Raw genomic sequence first — 15,043 nt, 5'->3', positions numbered from 1 at the left:
AAGATTAAAAAAAAGGAATTAATAAATATTGGCTTGGTGGTTCTTAAATCCCTCCTATTAGAATAATAAGTACGGTTAATAAACCCTTCTTATTATTTTTATAATTTTGGTTAGCTCATACATGATTTTTTGGGAAGAAAAATAATTTTGGTACAGAATGTACATCTTCAGGTAATTTTTTTCTTCTTTTTTTTATTTTACTTCCAGCAAACTTTCAGCCATATTTACTTTTACCGCTGTTAGTACTTTGTTATCAAATAAGATAGTGACATTTTCGGGTTTCAAATACCAGAGATGTTAGAAAAAGTTTTTTTCAGCAGTCTTATAGATCTCTGGATCAATATCCTGATAACTTATCAATTTAACATAAATAGGAAATCATGATAAGGTGCTTTAATTGCTTCTGATGAAAGAAACCAGAGTCGAACATATATTTGAACATGAAAAATACATATTCTTAAAGAATACTTCTCCCTTGAGATAACTGAAACTGATTTTGATACAGGTATATCTTGAATCTGAATGCATAAATTTCCTATGACATACACCTAACGTGAATTACAGCATCTGATATACGAAACGATAACACTTTTCCGGAATACCGCTAAGAAAAATACAACACCAACATTTCTCGGTAATCATCTCGCTGTTGTTTTTGCGTAGACAGTTGGTTTTCAAGAAATCTAAAAATGGTAGAGAGAGATGGTAGAGACCTGACATCATCAGGTACTTAATTGGTACCAGTTATGCAATAGTTCTTGTCATATATATATATATATATATATATATATATATATATATATATATATATATAGGAAACGTATATATATAGTGTATTGCAAAGTACATTTTATCAAACGTGAATAACAGACGTTTTGTTATAAACAACATTTTTAAATTGGATAAATAATTTGGTATAAATGATATGGATTTTTAAAATATTGTATGTTTTTGTTTTTATTTTTTTGAAAAGAGGAAAATTGAATGAATTACTAAATAGATTATTTAATCGGAAGATATAGTCAAAGTACAACGAAATGATATTCCATGTCGAATTTTTTTAAACTGACAGAAATTTTAGATTCAGCGTTGCGAATTTATTATCTCAACGGATATTTCTTCGTTTCATAATTCAAAGCACGGCTACCACTTCCAGATTTGTATGATTCATGAGTTAGTAAAATGTTTCTAAAACATTCGTGCCTTCTTTTTCTCTTGATTTTTAACCTTTAAAAGAGTACTCACTTTAAAACAGGATTTATTTGAACAAATAAATAAGATGAAGAGAAGACTATGTATACAATAAAAGATGTTGAATACGAGAATGATAAATAGGCAGACGAGTTTCTGCAAAAGAGGAAGTTAATAGCAGTTGCACTGAAGATATCGCTATTTCGCTATTTTTATTTACAGTAATTTTTCTAAAGAATGATTTTGTCAAAAAACAGCTTTACACTGTATTATTTTTACCACCTATAAAATTCAATACTTTTTTTTCTTTTATATAATTACCTTTGAAAGTTGTTGGGTTGAAATGTAAAAGATACATTAATGTTATAAATATGAATATATATATGTATTAAATGTATTGCAAAGAATGTATCAAAATATCGTTAACATTCACGAAAATATATGTCGTTAATATATTACTGTCGTTAAGATCCATAAAAACAATAACGTTTATGATAATGGAAGATTAAGTAAATCTGAATTTAATCAAATAACAGCAAAAAACTAATTATTCAAAGCTAATAAAAATATTTCCTTATTTGTAAATTAAAAAATCTCTCATATTTTTTACAACTGCTTCCTAAACACCAGGACAAAAATATTACTCCCATTGATAGTATAACCTGAAGCTAATATTCTAAATAACTCACTTTCAACAAAATGAAATATGATATATATATAAAAAATATATATGTTTTACTTCATAACAAAATTAATCTCCTCTAAAATTTTCATTTTATTTCTGAGACATGAAAACACAAACCATAATTACAGCAAAATAATTGGTACTTTTATTACGCAGTAATAAAAGTAATATAAATACTTTTATGTAATATAATGGTGGGCACAAATTACATAATATAATGATGCAATGTATACATTATTGATATTTTAAAAATAATTCTACAAAAGTACGAACAATACAAAATTATTGTTCCAGATTCAAAAATTAAGTTATTTATTAGTCAATGTTAGTACGAGAGGAATTTTTTAATAACTGTCGGGATAATAACTTTGATATAAAGCATTAGGAAACCCGATTTTCTTGTTTCAAAGGAAAATTAAGATCTATATTCATTAAAATAATTTTTTTTCTATGTATTTCCAAAAATGGATTTTATGGGTGTAATTTAAAATCTAATGCTGAAGTCAGCATTATTTTTTATTTTGTTTTGTCTTACTTTATTTATAAAATATCTTAGAAACTCCTGATTTTTTTTTTCATTTATAGCTGCAGGAAAATATTGTTTTAACCTGAATTCAAACGTATCCTTTCTAAATCTTTTTTAGATGTTTCAAATAATAAACAATTTTTTTTTGTATTTCTAGTACTGGAGTTAATTATAAGATTTACTATGAAAGAACTATATCCTAGTCAACGTATAATTAAGATTCTCCACAAGTGTATGTAATATTCTTTACACTATATTTTTTTTACCTTTTAAGAGAAAGTTTACTCTAACAAGAAATTTTTTATCGACATTTTCATGTTTTCAACGCATTCGCTTTGTCAATTTAAAAAAAAAAATATAAACGTTGCAAACTTTAAGTATTTAAAAAATATTGTCTAGCAAGATATGGATGCGATAGGGACAGATCAATAAAAGAAAATACGTTATTTTGCGACTAAATACCTGGTCATGCAATAGAACAATGTCTTTTTGAAATAGAACATATGAATGCTTGTTGAATACTACTGAAATCTTGTGGTAGATGTAGCTACAGCTACCTACACCAGAAATTCCAAACGAATTTGAGGCGTGAAGAAATTGCACGTATTAATGTTATACTACCGTGACAAGGCTCTTTTTTACAAAGGAAAAGATTATAAAAAATATTATACCTGCTAGAAAGAAACTACTTAAAATTTAGAAATCAGCGTCAAAAATAATACAACATCAGCTATTAACATTCTTGTAACAAACAAAAAACGAAATTTTGTTGTCAAATATAATTAATAATTAAACACCTGAAAATAAAATAAAAAAATTTTGTGAGTGGTGATGAGAAAAATAAAATGTAGCATAATGATTTTAAAATGTAAATTTGATTTTGGTTATACAAAGATGAGTTACAAAAAATATTTTATTTTAGTAATCTAGTATTTTAGTAATTAAGTTATTCTAGTCATATATGTATTTTTTTTTTTTTTACTTCGGTGTCGAAATTCATTTTTACTTGTTACATGATGTCTCTGATTAACTTTGAAAGCTTCGTGATAAATTAACTTCAGAATTAGCTTAATAAAATAAAAAGTAGTTTTGTAAACTTCGAAAGAAATTTATGAATAACTTTTACATAATATGCGTCCGGAAACATATTATATCGAACTGGAACGAGTCAAAAATATTCCCATTTTAATCGTATCAAAGATACCATATTTAGATGAATTCAATTTATATTCTGAATTTATGATTTTAGTTGTAATTTCCGTCATTAATTAATATAATTCATTCCAATATCACACACTGAGATTTTTTTGAGAGATTCCTATGAAACAGGCTCTATGGTAAAAATAACAGAACAACGTAACTTTTTTAAATTGATTGTAATATAAATAATTTATTTTGGTGCGGATTTTACTCATTGCAATTATTCTGTTTTTATTTTTGTTGAAACATGCAAAGTCTTCCCTTGTAGATTAATACACTTAATTTATATTTCACACGATTTTTTTTTCAGAATTACATATTCTACCGAATTTTTATGAAATGTTTTTAATATTCTGTAGTTTTTATAACCATTTTTATAGCATTTTTTTCCGTTAATAAAATTTTTACAAAGATTTCTAAAAAAGGTATTTAATCCATAACATTGAATCAATTTTTTGTTTAATTCTACATGAAAAAATCATTAAAAAAAATATAAAAATTTATAATTTGAACATTATGAATTGTGTTGTTTGATTTAAGATTTGCTTTTTTTATACTATCGGCACAAGTAAAGGGAGACAATTTTTGACGGCTAGAAAGCAATACCGAATTTATACACATATGCATTGTAATGCATATAATGTATTTCTCATTATTTTAACACATCTGTAATATTTTTCAGTAACCTCCTGGAACATTCCATGTTTATAATGATCATCGCTAATGGAATATTTGAAACTAGATTAAGAATTTCTGTTATGAAAATAACAACAAAAAAAAATTAATCGTTTATTTTAGTCATCTACTTTTTTTGTACGTTTTTGACACTACATTTTTCCTAAACTGGCTTAAAATACGAAAAAAAAGTCAAACATAAATAAATTTATTAAGTTAATAATATGGTAAAATAATAATCTTTGGAAATAACCCAACAAAACGAAAAGTTTCTATGATCTTCGCAGTGTAGTGGTGGCTTCTTACCTTCTAATACCAAAAGTCCCGGGATCGATTCTGTTTTAGAAATAAGTATATTTTCACATGCACTATAAAATGATTATTTCTTTTTTCCCGAACAAACTGAGCATCACTTATGAATCTATACAGTTTCATTTACTTCTAAATAATAATTAGAATATATATTTAAATTAAACATCTGCCAATGTATTTGTAACTTAGAAACATCTTCGGTTATGGTACAGTACGAGAAACCTTAGTTGGGGATTATTCTTCTAATAATGTTAATGTTGCAAATGCATTATTTTTTTCCCACTGAGGTGTTAATAATTACTACTCTGAAATATTTACCTATTAATGTAAAAAATAAAAATATTAATGATTGCTTTTTAACTAAATTCCCAAAAAATGCTAAGTAAATAAGGATTATGTTAGTAAAGTATCAATGTGTTAAGGAGCAAAAAAGGAAATAAAAATGGTGGTAGAATAACCGAGTAGTTTTTCTTACTTTAAGAGGAGAAAAGATGCTGAAGCCGCTATCCGGGGACCGTTTAAATAATCAAGAGTCTTTCCATTCCCTTGATCCTCATTGCTATTGGTTCACAACATACCAACTCTACAACTTCACCATCACGGTGAGAAGCCAACGATCCACCACTGCAATACGCGAAATAATTTTCCCTCTTTACTTGTAAAACAACCCCGTTGAAACTGTTTATTTTCCACCACTTTGCAAAACACACCACTCCATTAAATTACGCAGCATCAAGACTTAAATAAACCTTTCTTTTCTACTCAGTTTGCTTAGAATGTTGTTTTAATTTGCACATTTTGATTGCTATTAATGGAGATTTTTACTTGAAACTAACTGGTTTACGTTTTGATTTTAGTATTTCAAATGCTATGATAACCTGTATAAAAACTTTTATTTAACATATATTTCAATAAAAAATTAGAAATACATTATTAAGGGTATAAATTAGCTTCGGCAATGATAATTGTTGAAAGGTATTTTTACTGAACAAAATATAAACGAAAAAATACAAATTTAGCGATGAGTAGTAATTATTATGAACAAAGAAAAACATTATAAACGATTGCTAAAGAAATTGATTTTTGGGAATTCTTACCTTGCTTTGTCGATGCAAGTAAAAAAAAATTTTTTTGAATGGGATTTTACAAAAGAAAACTACTTATTTTAATCCATCATTCTTTTTAATGAAGAAAATATGTTCCCCTGTTTCAAAGATTCATAAACCGTTTAAATTTCGTTAGATATAAACATAAAATAACATTTAATAATTCTTAATATTTACTTTCATTATAAATTGTTTGAAATCGACATCAGCAACTATCAATATGATTGTTTTAGACATAAATTCAGAGTTAAGTTAAACACGATTAATAAATCATCATAACCGTTTAAATTATCTGCTACTAGCTGCTTGGCATTAAAAAAACCATCCGGAATTCAAATTTATTCAAATACGTACTACTGCCTGGAAACCTAGAAAAAGTGTCAAAATAATCAACAAAACGTCTAATTATTGCAAAAGTAGATATCATATACCTGTTAAAAAATATCGTGCTTACCTAAACTTCAGGAAAGAAGTTATTAACCGGGGAACATGTTTTTAGTAAAGCGAAAGTGAACTTTTTCCCAAGAGAGTCGATTTGTGAGAATTTCAAACAAAATTCTAAACAGAAATTAAAATTAATTATATTTTATCATTTAACTATCAATTTGAAGATAACTTTATACTCTTGAGTTGTTTTCAGCGTGAGACAGGGATTTTTTGTTAAGCTATAGTGTATTTGTCTCTCGAGTCTATTGACTAAAGTTTATTTGTAGTTCTTTTTGTGGATAAATCTACAATTCTGAAAAAGTATACTAACATGCAGTGTACTATGCAGCTCAAATAAAGCAAACTTACCACAATTTGAAGTATTTACTGACGATGATACAGAAACAAAAGTATTGTAACATGACCTGTATAACGGAACAGGGAAATGGATTTCTTTCAACTAAGAAGAAAGTATGAGAAAATAGTAATGAAAGGAATCCAGAAAGAAACTAAAAATGTCCCTTTTCTCAGGCTAACAGGTCCGTTTAACAATCTGCTATTTGTTGTAGTGAGAATGGCACTTCCAATACTGTTGTTCGACGAAAAGTTTACAGGAAAGGAATGGGAATTTATGGTAAACGTAACGGCGTGGGCGATGAAATTATTACGCTTCAACGGTTAAGGAATGTGGCGGGTACTTGCTCTGCAGGCCACGAGATATAATTACTGCCAGGATCAGCGGGAACAGACAGTAGTTGCGCAGTTAATTCTGCGAGTAGTTTTGCAAGGTGCTGTTCGCCTCGACTGTGTGACGGCGTTATCAGTAAGCGTTTGGTAACAATGAGTGAAGAATACATCACAAGCATTCCAGTGTGAACAATGGTTGAACGCAGGAAGTTGTTTGGTGAGGTACTGGTAAATATTCATTAATAAAGTGTAAGGCAGTCCTGTAATTCTATTGTGAACAGCTAAAGTAATAATATTTGCAGAGAATGGAATTGTACGAACTTTAGACTTGTCTATTCTTATCGTGTTGTTAATACAATATTAGGAATTAATATTAGCGGTCATTATGTTTTTGGTAAATTAGACTGTATTCTGGTTTTTATAATTTAACTGTCATGAAACAAATCTCCATATTTGAATTACTATTTTGTACGTCGTAATATATTCACTTTTATTATTATTTTCTTTTATCGTTATTACTATTATTATTATTATTTATTTTTTATGTTTTTAGAGTAATGAATTTTATTTATAAGAGATTTTTAATTTTTTAGTCTCTCAATATCCGGTCGAGCGGCGAACACGCGACAGTAATCATGTTAAGTGGTGACATAAAGTTTCAGTTATACCATATACTCTTGTTTCTCATGCGAGTGGGTCAGTAGAGATAGAAAAATCATTACATTAAAAAATACTAGCCCCGAAGACAGAAACATTCATAGCTGGGCACAACAATATTATTAATCAAACTCTTGTGAATCTGAAGAATGTGTACCTTCCACAATTACATATAAAACTTGATTTAAAGAAATATTTGTTACAGCAGTGGATGTTATAGGCCAACGTTTCTTATTTCTTAAACGTAGATTTCCCCGAGTCAATGAGTCAAAAATTAAAAAAGGAATATTTTTTGGATTACAGATATGTAAAATAGTGAAGGATTCTAACGTTTAGAGGAAGCAACATGGGTATCACTTCAAAATATTGTTAAATTGTTCCTAAGCTAAATTCCAAATCTAGGTAGATATAGTTAGGAAAAGTATAAGAATGTATACAAACGTTGCACATTTGGTCTTTTTTGCACCTAATCTTGGCGATTTAAGTGACGAGCATGGAGAACGTATTCACCAAGAAATATCAATTATTGAAACATTCTACCAAAGAAAGTGGAGACCAAATGAGTACTAGACTGAAAAGGGATATTTCAGAGACTGAATGCAGAAGAAAATTAAACAAAATCAGATATTAATTTATATGTCATATTACAGGCTATACGATTCCTTAAAAGAACAAGTTTTCTTTAAATCTGTCACTTAAAATCTCTGCCTTACATTAAATTTTGGTTTGCATATTTGAAATAAGGCCAAAATATTTATTATGTTTGTTGATATTTCAACATAAAATTCAAAATAAAAACGGGATACATAAACAGAGATTATAAACAAAGCCTTCAAATTTTATAAGCATTTGGTCTTCGTTATTGAAATCTTATCATTATTGTAAAAGTAATTAATTTTTTTGATGTTATAAACCACTATCCTACTATCTTTTCAGTAATTCATATACTCTTTTACTTCTACAAAATTTCATAAATTAAAAAAAGCTGACGTAATCACTTTATTATTATTAGTTAAAATGTTATAATAAGATTTTATTTTAGTGTGTTGCTATTTTATAATTACTTCACTAAAACCACAAAAAGATTTTCTACAAAAAACCATTATAATTACGTTTCATACAGTTTTATGTATACTACAATCCACGTTTAAACAAAGCATATATTAATTAGTGTAATGGTTTTTATTTCATACACTACACATTCGCAAAAAATCCCTCGCCCTGAAAATACGCGTTCAGGCAAAAAAAAAAAAAAAAAAATTAAAAGAAAATATCATAGATTTTTAGTTGATGTGAAATTCCACTTATAATTTAAAAAAATGCATAAAGCTAACTTTTTTGGAAAAAATTCAGTCAATTGTATAGAAAAATTAAATTTAGTTTGCTACATAAAACTTACCAACACCAATTAATTAAGCTAATTGTATCACAATCAGATACCAAGTAAAAAATATACTTTATATTCTTTTTATTTTTATTCTTAATTAATTATTTAAGAAATTTTAGTTCCTTTATCAATTACTGATGAAGTTGTAACTCAGAATTTTCAATAGCACCACAACTCGCTTACAAATTAATATAATTATGTAATTCATTGGTTTCAATTAAAATGTAATATAATTAATAAATAGTCAATCCATTGAAAAATCATGTTATCGAACGATTGTAGTCAAACGGTTTGAACATTTTTGTGGCAAAATCAAATGGAAAACATGTTCAAATTAATGATTTTGAGGTAAATAAAATAAATTTTAGTGAAAAATTTCTTTAAATGTTTGTTTTATATAGTAATTATTCAAAATAAGACAACTATTATGTATACATTTTCAAGATTTATTCCACATAAAATGAGACGTGTTATGTCCTTTAATAATAATTAAAACTTGTTACAACTTACAAACATTAATGCGTAAACAGAAATAAAAAGTAATAACCTTTCAAAATAAATTCTAAGGAAAAAATCTTCAAGACTTTTTAAGAAAATGAAACTCGGAGTATAAAACGTAATAAACATATAAACGTGAATATAGACATTTGTAACTGTTACTATATATACTTAGAATATGGGAAGGAAATACGTTGAAAACATACCAATCTCCGTGGCGGAATGATAGCCTCTCGGCCTTTCATCCAGAGGTCCCGGGTTCGAATCCCGATCAAGTACAGCATTTTTCATACGCTACAAAGTTTTTCATAACCTTTGTTTTTATATTTTCATTTTCATATCCCATGCGCAAGCTACAAGCTTACGTTGGTGATATCATAAAACAAAAAAAAAAAAAAAAAAAACAGTGTTGGGGTTGAGCACCAGAACTGAACTATTAAGAACATCAAAATTAAAATGGCTGTATCGAATTTAAAAAAAGATATTAAAAAAATTTAAGCATAAAAGATTTCGACATAACTTTTACAACTAGATGTTCCCCATGGACACCTTCAATATATTAAGAACCGCCTTCAATTTCAGAAAAAGATATACATATTTTGATATCACTGATTTATTACAGTATTTATTTATTGATAAATTACTGTTTAAATCATAAGAACGTAAACTATAAATTAAATTTTTTTAGCTTTGGTTAGGTTTAATATTAAAGATGCGCCATAAGATGTCAAATTCATACATTTGCCGAATGCAATACACTTTACAGTGTTGGGGAGAGCATTATTTTGACGATTAATTCTTCAGAACACTGTGAGAAAATTGACAATTCCATTTTATATGTTACATAAAAAGACCTTACTGTCTTTTTAAAAATATTTGACAAATTACATAAAACCAAATTAAAATAAACACTTTATACATTATTATATAACAAAAATGACTTTAAAAAAATATATATATTTTAATACAACTAAAAGTATTAGAAAACTATCATTTCCATCATTTTCGTGGAAGCAGGGAAAAGTTTGAATTTGTAGGCAATGAGTCCAGTCGATTCTCAACCCAACCGTACCACAGTTTGGATCTAAACGAAAAAAATACCGGCAATAACATTATTGAGCAGTTAATTTAGAATTAGTGTTAAAACGAGTAAAATTTCGGTTTTCAGATTTCAATGGAAATATCCATTTTGACCATCCCTGAATCCATTTTTACTAGTTTCGGCGTGATGTCTGTACGTATGCATGTATGTATGTACGTATGTATCTTGCATTACTCAAAAACGATTAGCCATTGCATGTTGAAATTTTGGATTTAGGATAGTTGTAACATCTAGTTGTGAACCGCCACTTTTTATTGCAATCGACTGAACCAAAAGTGTCCAAAAAAGCTCAAAATGCAAGCCCTCATTGAGAGCTTTTCAACGATATATCATAAGTAGTACTTATTTTCACTGGTTCCAGAGTTATAAAGAAATGTTTAAATCTTAATTAATGAAATATTTGGATCTATAAGGGGAAAGCACTTCCGTTCGAATTAAACTTCATTTTTTTTTTTTTAACTTTTTAAAATTAAATATATTGATTTATTAATAATTATTATCCGGTGATTGTAAAAAAAAAAAATACAATAAAAATTATTCAATAAAAATAAAAAAAATATTTAAAAAAATCAGAAGTTATTAGTGAAATAAAATTTTATGTACCTTTAAAAATGTGTATGTGTAATTTAATAGACGTGTTTCATCAACTCTATTACATAAATGTATATGTAATAAAGTTGATGAAACATCTGATTATTTAATATTAATTGAAAATTATAATTTAAAATCGTATTATTTTTAGATTTTCAGTTTAATTTCCGTTTAATTTTATTTAATTATTCTGGAATTTGTTTATTTTATCTACATAAAGTTAACTACAAAGTGACTGAAGAATATATTTTCACTACAACATATACACTGAGGCATACGGGCCCGATCTTTAATAAATTGCAAAAAAAATCTTATCTTTTAGTTTATTCCTCCTCTGATATTGTCGGACAATATTCTCCTTAAGTCTCGAGTTGTGATAACAAAATAATATTCTGTTAAAATAATATTCTGTTTATTGGCTCTCTTCTTACCCTTTGGAGAGCAAAAAGCATGGCTTTCTAGGTACACGTTGTTTTGGTAACGTTAGACAAGAATTATATTAGATGTGATGAGCCAAAGATTTTTCTTGATCTCCTACTTTATATTCAGAATAGAGTTGATATGATTTTTATCTAAAGGAGCAATATTTCTTATTTGAAATCTAAAAGTTTATTCACTGCACTCACGGCAAAATTTTGGATGATATACACAACAAGGAGGCCTATTTTATTTATACTTTTTAAATAAATTAATATTATTTATATGAATTCCAGAATAAAACCGATTCTCTGGTGTGGTTTATCACAGTAAATCTTATGATTAAATTGACTGTATCAATTACATTATCATTAATAAAGGATATTAATTAAAATCATATTACAGTGATATATTTATTTTTTGAAGAAGCAATGGGTCGTAGTAAACAGTTAGTATCAATGTAATTTTATGACGTACTACACAATTACGTCAATTGCAAGCAATAACGCTGGTCACTTCTCCAAATTATTCCACCCTGATCCATTTGTATTTTCGGACATCATATTTCATTATTGAAATAAATAAACTTTACTCAGAGAATATCTCTAAAATGGCTTACTGTTAATAGAAAAATATATCCTTTTAAATGTTTGAATTTTTACGAGTGATAATTACAAAAACATGAAGCCCTTTGGAAAAATTTTGAGGTCAAATTCATCGTCATAAAATACTTAAGAGTAAGCCGAAATTATCTGTACAACAAAATCACTGTAAAGCTGTTTAATTAAAGAAACTTGAAATAAAAATATCTACGGTTTCTGTAACAATCTAGTAAACCGTTCGAGGAAAACTATCATATGGTAGATTATATTAACAATGTCGAAGTGACCACAAACTTTACCAGCAATTAATTTTTTAATTGTATTGGTTTAATTAATAGCATTGTTTTTTTTCTTTAGTCTTTTTTTTACCAGCCTAATTAAAATCTATTTCTCAAATTAATTTCCAGAAATTCACATAATAGTTACTTCTTATGCACTATTTTATCAAAATTAAAATGATTTAAAAATTTATTTAATTTTTTTTTTCCTTAAATTCTTCTGTGCTTACTAATGCATAATAATTTACCTGACTGTTAATTTTTATTATTACGGAGACTTTGTGCTTAGCGAAAAGTCTTCTTTTCAACAACTTTTAAATGACGCCCCACTTGAATTAGTTTAAATTTGCTTTTCTTTCCAATGTACAAAAAAAAATTAATAAATAAATAAAGAAAAATGTAATAATAATTAAAATAATTTTGGATGTAATATCCTCCAAGTTGGTTTTTAAATATCTAGTGTAAGCAGTTTCCCATGCAAGGATAATATGATTCGTTCGAAATTTTTTAAAGTAAAACTGATTCATCTGTTTTGAAATTACATGATAAGCAAAAATAAATTATGAAAAGAATTTCCTTATACCTGGTGTTGACATATATGAAAATTATACATAAATGTATATAAGATTACATACAATTAAAATATAAAAACAGAAACTTATTATTTATTCATACCAGATATTTGTTAATTTAATTAGTTAAAATAAATTTTTTTTATTTCTTACAAAATTGTTTACAATGAAAGAAATTGATAATAAAATTACGTGATTCGAAAGAAAAATGGAAGTTGGGTATTAAACGGGAAAGAAGGATGAGTTCACTTGTAACGAGGTGGTACGAGTTTCATTCAGTACGCTCCATCATAAGGTTGTGTTAAATAGAAAAGTGGTTAAAGGGAGTTTTCCACAACTCTTCCCTCACCTCCTTTTAAAACTCTTTCACCCCCTCATTTTTGCCGCTAACACAAATTACAACTCGTATTGAAGATGAAAGTTTATTAATTAAATTGGCCTTAATCGCTAAGCACAAAAAAGTCTTTTTACCTCGGTTTTTGCTAAACAACTGGATATAATACAGTCAACATGTAATTAATATCAGGTATAGACCCTTGCAGCAGACTTTTTATCGACAAGGTAATCAAGAGTTCATTTTAAATCCAATCACCTCCATTTCATCCTATATAGAGTAAAGGTACTTAACCAAATTCTATCCTATTAAATTTGTATTAAAGCATAATAAATCTATTGAGCAATTTAAAAAAAGTGCTATATTAAAAACTTTTTTATCAATATTTCTAAAAATTCTATAAAAATCAACAAATACTCCTAATTGCGACTAAAAGTATAAAAATGTACAAATACAATAGTAGGGATAAAAATATTCTATACAAATTTATTTGTGCTTTTAGTCGTATCGATGTAATCAAGAGAACGTACACAAAAAAAAAAAGTTTGATAAAGTTGTAATACTTTCCAGGCATTGATTATTTATTTTTATATAGTAGAAAAATAATGATTCATGAAAAATTTAGCTAAAATTTTTTTTGTGGGTGAGGGTAATTTATGATCAAGTTTTGTGGTAAAAATCATTATATGTTTAAATAAACCAAAAATGTCTTTAAAATAAATTTAAAAAAAATCGGTTTTTTTGTAAATCGCTCCTCTCCGTCAAAATTATTTTTAAAGAAACTTTTTTTATTTTTTTACATTATATTAATTTTTTTTTTTGTAGTGGGGCTAAATTATGATAAAATTTTATTGTAATATTATTACTAAAAATTTATTCCTTAGACTTTTAATTTCATGGAAAGTTTAAATAAACCCAAAAATATTTGAAAAATTAAAAAAAAAATTGCAAACTTTGGTCAGCTCCTCTACCTTACTATTACCCCAAAGGTTTTTTTTTGGGTCTCTTAAACTGCTACTATGTCTAGGAAGGCATTTAAAAAACTGGTTAAAAAATATGCTATAAATAAAAGATAGATTTTTCAATTATTTATTTAAGGAAAATAAGGGAACAGTTTTGGGGCAATTTTTTTTTATAGTGGTAAGATAAGTATTCACGCATGTACTGAGCTTAATAAACAGGAATTATTTACAAACTTTTAGAAAAGTTGACAACCAAACCTCTCCTAGAGATATTAACTCCAAAATTTTACCTAGAAATTACCTCATACACCCGAGTCTCTGCACAAAATTTCATCAAAATCGGTTTATCAAGTCAAAAGTTATTAAGCTTCAAACACGCCAACGCACGTATACATACGTACGTACGAATATTACCCAACACAGTTTTTTTTTTTTGGGGGTCCCTGAATCATGAAATATAGACCTAAAAACCCCATACCCCATACCCCATTTTTGACTGTCACCACACTTTTCTTCTCGAAGAATAGCTCTAGATCTACAATGGAAGGAAAGTAATACAAAAATCCACTAATGGGGACGGACTCGCTTTTTAACTTCCCAATGCAGGAATATTTAAAATTTTTGTGGAATGATGTAAATAAAAAATAACAGATATTTTATGCATACATAATGGTATAGAAATTTTATACATAAATAAATGGTAAATATCTAAAAAAAATCCTAAAATTGTCGTTATCATTAAAAAATGCATACATATTTCCCAATTGAAAATGGTATATTAATCTCTTATTTTACAGATAGGTTTTCTGTTCCAGTTTTTGAAGAGATATGACGC

This window comes from Lycorma delicatula, chromosome 3 (assembly GCF_047948215.1).
Source record: "Lycorma delicatula isolate Av1 chromosome 3, ASM4794821v1, whole genome shotgun sequence".
Lineage (NCBI taxonomy): Eukaryota > Metazoa > Arthropoda > Insecta > Hemiptera > Fulgoridae > Lycorma > Lycorma delicatula.
This window is presented reverse-complemented; position numbering follows the sequence as displayed.